Genomic DNA, 6,415 nt, shown 5'->3' with positions numbered 1-6,415 from the left:
TTTCCCCTCCAGTGTTTTATTTCCCAGTGATCAAAGGGTTATTGATCATTAGTGACACCAGACATCAGCTCATCCCAGAGGTCCAGCTCAGCACCTTGACCCTTAGTGACCTCTCCCCCAGACAGACAGACAGACAGACAGACAGACAGACACACACACACACACACACACACACACACACACACACACACACACACACACACACACACACACACACACACACACACACAATAGGAAGGTTTAACGATTGAGTTGAGAAAAGATTTGCCACACACACACACACACACACACACACACACACACACACACACACACACACACACACACACACACACACACACACACACACACACACACACACACACACACACACACACACACACACACACACACACACACTTCACTCACCAAAGTAGACTGGTTTCCCACAGATGGGACAGTAGCCCACCATGATAGATGATATTCCTGACACTGTTATTTAGCAGACAGGAAGTGTGTACGTAGAGAGTATGAGATGGAGAAAGTGTGTGTAGAGAGAGAGAATGTGTGTGTGAGAGAGTGTGTAGAGAAAAGGTGTGTGTGTCAGAGAGATGTACAGGAAATATGTTGAACTCTGTGAATGTGGTGTGTTGTGATGACAGAACCAGGATGTGGTGAGATCCTTGTCACAGCGAGACAAAGAAACATCACTTCAAAAGAAAATACTAGATCAACACATTGGTGTCACTGGTAAAAATATACACAGAACTAGACTAGACTAACACTGGTAAAAATATACACAGAACTAGACTAGACTAACACTGGTGAAAATATACATAGAACTAGACTAGACTAACACTGGTAAAAATATACACAGAACTAGACTAGACTAACACTGGTAAAAATATACACAGAACTAGACTAGACTAACACTGGTGAAAATATACACAGATCTAGAAAGATATGATAGAACTAGAACGATGTGAGAGAACTAGAAATATATGAAACATAGAACTAGAAATATATGATACATAGAACTAGAAATATATGATACATAGAACTAGAAATATATGATACATAGAACTAGAAATATATGAAACATAGAACTAGAAATATATGAAACATAGAACTAGAGACATGAGACATAGAACTAGAAATATATGAAACATAGAACTAGAGACATGAGACATAGAACTAGAAAGATATGAAACATAGAACTAGAGACATGAGACATAGAACTAGAAAGATATGAAACATAGAACTAGAGACATGAGACATAGAACTAGAAAGATATGAAACATAGAACTAGAGACATGAAACATAGAACTAGAAAGATATGAAACATAGAACTAGAAATATATGAAACATAGAACTAGAGACATGAGACATAGAACTAGAGACATGAGACATAGAACTAGAAAGATATGAAACATAGAACTAGAAATATATGAAACATAGAACTAGAGACATGAGACATAGAACTAGAGACATGAGACATAGAACTAGAAAGATATGATACATAGAACTAGAAATATATGAAACATAGAACTAGAGACATGAAACATAGAACTAGAGACATGAGACATAGAACTAGAAAGATATGATACATAGAACTAGAAATATATGAAACATAGAACTAGAGACATGAAACATAGAACTAGAAATATATGAAACATAGAACTAGAAATATATGAAACATAGAACTAGAGACATGAAACATAGAACTAGAAATATATGAAACATAGAACTAGAAAGATATGATACATAGAACTAGAAAGATATGAAACATAGAACTAGAAATATATGAAACATAGAACTAGAGACATGAAACATAGAACTAGAAAGATATGATACATAGAACTAGAAAGATATGATACATAGAACTAGAAAGATATGAAACATAGAACTAGAAAGATATGATACATAGAACTAGAAAGATATGAAACATAGAACTAGAAAGATATGATACATAGAACTAGAAAGATATGAAACATAGAACTAGAAAGATACGATAGATAGAACTAGAAATATATGATAGATAGAACTAGAGATAAGAAACATAGAACTAGAAATATATGAAACATAGAACTAGAGACATGAAACATAGAACTAGAAAGATATGAAACATAGAACTAGAGACATGAAACATAGAACTAGAGACATGAAACATAGATCTAGAAAGATATGATAGAACTAGAACGATGTGAGAGAACTAGAAAGATATGAAACATAGAACTAGAAATATATGAAACATAGAACTAGAAAGATATGAAACATAGAACTAGAAAGATATGAAACATAGAACTAGAAAGATATGATACATAGAACTAGAAAGATATGATACATAGAACTAGAAAGATATGATACATAGAACTAGAAAGATGTGATACATAGAACTAGAAAGATATGAAACATAGAACTAGAAAGATATGAAACATAGAACTAGAGACATGAGACATAGAACTAGAAAGATATGAAACATAGAACTAGAAAGATATGATACATAGAACTAGAAAGATATGAAACATAGAACTAGAGACATGAAACATAGAACTAGAAAGATATGAAACATAGAACTAGAGATAAGAAACATAGAACTAGAGACATGAGTCATAGAACTAGAGACATGAGACATAGAACTAGAGATATGAAACATAGAACTAGAACGATGTGATACATAGAACTAGAAAGATATGATACATAGAACTAGAGACATGAAACATAGAACTAGAAAGATATGATACATAGAACTAGAAAGATGTGATACATAGAACTAGAGATAAGAAACATAGAACTAGAGACATGAGTCATAGAACTAGAGACATGAGACATAGAACTAGAGACATGAGACATAGAACTAGAGATATGAAACATAGAACTAGAACGATGTGATACATAGAACTAGAAAGATATGATACATAGAACTAGAGATAAGAAACATAGAACTAGAAATATATGAAACATAGAACTAGAACGATATGATACATAGAACTAGAAAGATGTGAAACATAGAACTAGAGATAAGAAACATAGAACTAGAAATATATGAAACATAGAACTAGAAATAGATGAAACATAGAACTAGAACGATGTGAAACATAGAACTAGAAAGATATGATACATAGAACTAGAGATAAGAAACATAGAACTAGAGATAAGAAACATAGAACTAGAGACATGAGACATAGAACTAGAAAGATATGATACATAGAACTAGAGACATGAAACATAGAACTAGAAAGATACGATAGATAGAACTAGAAAGATACGATAGATAGAACTAGAAAGATACGATAGATAGAACTAGAAAGACAGAATAACCTTTAGATTGAAGATACTGTATGTCTATTATATTCTGGGCTGTTATGACTGAACAGAACATCAGTTGGGACTAGATCTGGAGCAAGGCTGTCAATGCTATAGGTCACCCCGAAAACAGATAATGAGGAGAAGAAATTGAGAGAAGATAGAGACAGGGAGAGAGAGGAGCGAGAGAAAAAGAGATGAGAAAGAGAGAGAGAGACAGAGAGAAAGAGAGGAGAGAACGAGAGAGTGGAGAAAGAGAGAGAGACAGAGAGAAAGAGAGATGGGAGAAAGAGATGAGAGAGAGCGAGAGAGAGAGAGCGAGAGAGAGAGAGCGAGAGAGAGAGACTCTTGGTGCTGAATAGGGGGACTCAATAAAAGGAGTCAGCATATCAAGTTACCTGTTCAGTACTTCATTTCTCTTTTCTCTCCAACAGAGACTAGGAGCCTCTCAATTAAAAAGGGAAACTTGACACCAACCCCACACTTCACACATACCCACGGAGGGGTGAGGGGAGTGGAGAGGGGGGAGATAAGGTGAGGATGAGTGAATGGGGAGACAGATGGGGGAGAGATAGAGGTGAGAATGAATGGACGGGGGAGACAGACAGTGTTAATGTCACCACCATGAATGTTTAAGTTATATAGCCTACCAAGTGTTAATGTCACCACCATGAATGTTTAAGTTATATAGCCTACCAAGTGTTAATGTCACCACCATGAATGTTTAAGTTATATAGCCTACCAAGTGTTAATGTCACCACCATGAATGTTTAAGTTATATAGTCTACCAAGTGTTAATGTCACCACCATGAATGTTTAAGTTATATAGCCTACCAAGTGTTAATGTCACCACCATGAATGTTTAAGTTATATAGCCTACCAAGTGTTAATGTCACTACATGTAGAAGTTATATAGTCTACCAAGTGTTAATGTCACCACCATGTTTAAGTTATATAGTCTACCAAGTGTTAATGTCACTTCATGAATGTAGAAGTTATATAGTCTACCAAGTGTTAATGTCACTTCATGAATGTAGAAGTTATATAGTCTACCAAGTGTTAATGTCACTACATGTTTAAGTTATATAGTCTACCAAGTGTTAATGTCACTTCATGTAGAAGTTATATAGTCTACCAAGTGTTAATGTCACTACATGTTTAAGTTATATAGCCTACCAAGTGTTAATGTCACTTCATGTAGAAGTTATATAGTCTACCAAGTGTTAATGTCACTACATGTAGAAGTTATATAGTCTACCAAGTGTTAATGTCACCACCATGTTTAAGTTATATAGTCTACCAAGTGTTAATGTCACCACCATGAATGTAGAAGTTATATAGTCTACCAAGTGTTAATGTCACTTCATGAATGTAGAAGTTATATAGTCTACCAAGTGTTAATGTCACTACATGTTTAAGTTATATAGTCTACCAAGTGTTAATGTCACTACATGTAGAAGTTATATAGTCTACCAAGTGTTAATGTCACTACATGTTTAAGTTATATAGTCTACCAAGTGTTAATGTCACCACCATGGATGTAGAAGTTATATAGTCTAACAAGTGTTAATATCACTACATGTAGAAGTTATATAGTCTACCAAGTGTTAATGTTACTACATGAATGTAGAAGTTATATAGTCTACCAAGGGTAGTGGGTTCGATCCCCGGGACCACCCATACGTAGAATGTATGCACACATGACTGTAAGTCGCTTTGGATAAAAGCGTCTGCTAAATGGCATATATTAAGTGTTAATGTCACTACATGTAGAAGTTATATAGTCTACCAAGTGTTAATGTCACTACATGTTTAAGTTATATAGTCTACCAAGTGTTAATGTCACTACATGTAGAAGTTATATAGTCTACCAAGTGTTAATGTCACTACATGTAGAAGTTATATAGTCTACCAAGTGTTAATGTCACTACATGAATGTAGAAGTTATATAGTCTACCAAGTGTTAATGTCACTACATGTTTAAGTTATATAGTCTACCAAGTGTTAATGTCACTACATGTTTAAGTTATATAGTCTACCAAGTGTTAATGTCACTACATGTTTAAGTTATATAGTCTACCAAGTGTTAATGTCACTTCATGAATGTAGAAGTTATATAGTCTACCAAGTGTTAATGTCACTTCATGAATGTAGAAGTTATATAGTCTACCAAGTGTTAATGTCACTTCATGTTTAAGTTATATAGTCTACCAAGTGTTAATGTCACTACATGTTTAAGTTATATAGTCTACCAAGTGTTAATGTCACTACATGTAGAAGTTATATAGTCTACCAAGTGTTAATATCACCACCATGAATGTTTAAGTTATATAGTCTACCAAGTGTTAATGTCACTACATGAATGTAGAAGTTATATAGTCTACCAAGTGTTAATGTCACTACATGTAGAAGTTATATAGTCTACCAAGTGTTAATGTCACTTCATGTAGAAGTTATATAGTCTACCAAGTGTTAATGTCACTACATGAATGTAGAAGTTATATAGTCTACCAAGTGTTAATGTCACTACATGTTTAAGTTATATAGCCTACCAAGTGTTAATGTCACTTCATGTAGAAGTTATATAGTCTACCAAGTGTTAATGTCACTACATGTTTAAGTTATATAGTCTACCAAGTGTTAATGTCACTACATGTTTAAGTTATATAGTCTACCAAGTGTTAATGTCACTTCATGAATGTAGAAGTTATATAGTCTACCAAGTGTTAATTTCTATCCTACTGTGTTACTTGTGAGTTGATGTGATGTCATTGATGATTTCTAACAGATTTCCACACAGTGGAGTCCCTGCAGATTGTGAAAAACAGGATGTGTCACCCACTGTGGTCACACCCAAACAGCTCTTTGCTGTATGCCCAGACTTAACACTAAGTCACACAAGACAAGTTTGTATCAGTGGAAAAACACTAGCATTTAACAACAGACAATTCGCTAAGTAAAAAAACAGTATAGCATGTCTAATTTACCACCACACCTGTTGAGTTGACTTGGGTAACAGACCTCTAGCTTCTACAACACAGAAAGTTAGAGGCGACTTTTCCAAGTCAGTCACTGACAATTAGGTAAGATATTATAGGACACTATGTGTAACTGCTGCTCTGTCAGCAGT

Source organism: Oncorhynchus gorbuscha, unplaced genomic scaffold, assembly GCF_021184085.1.
Source record: "Oncorhynchus gorbuscha isolate QuinsamMale2020 ecotype Even-year unplaced genomic scaffold, OgorEven_v1.0 Un_scaffold_2965, whole genome shotgun sequence".
Taxonomy (NCBI): domain Eukaryota; kingdom Metazoa; phylum Chordata; class Actinopteri; order Salmoniformes; family Salmonidae; genus Oncorhynchus; species Oncorhynchus gorbuscha.
This window is presented reverse-complemented; position numbering follows the sequence as displayed.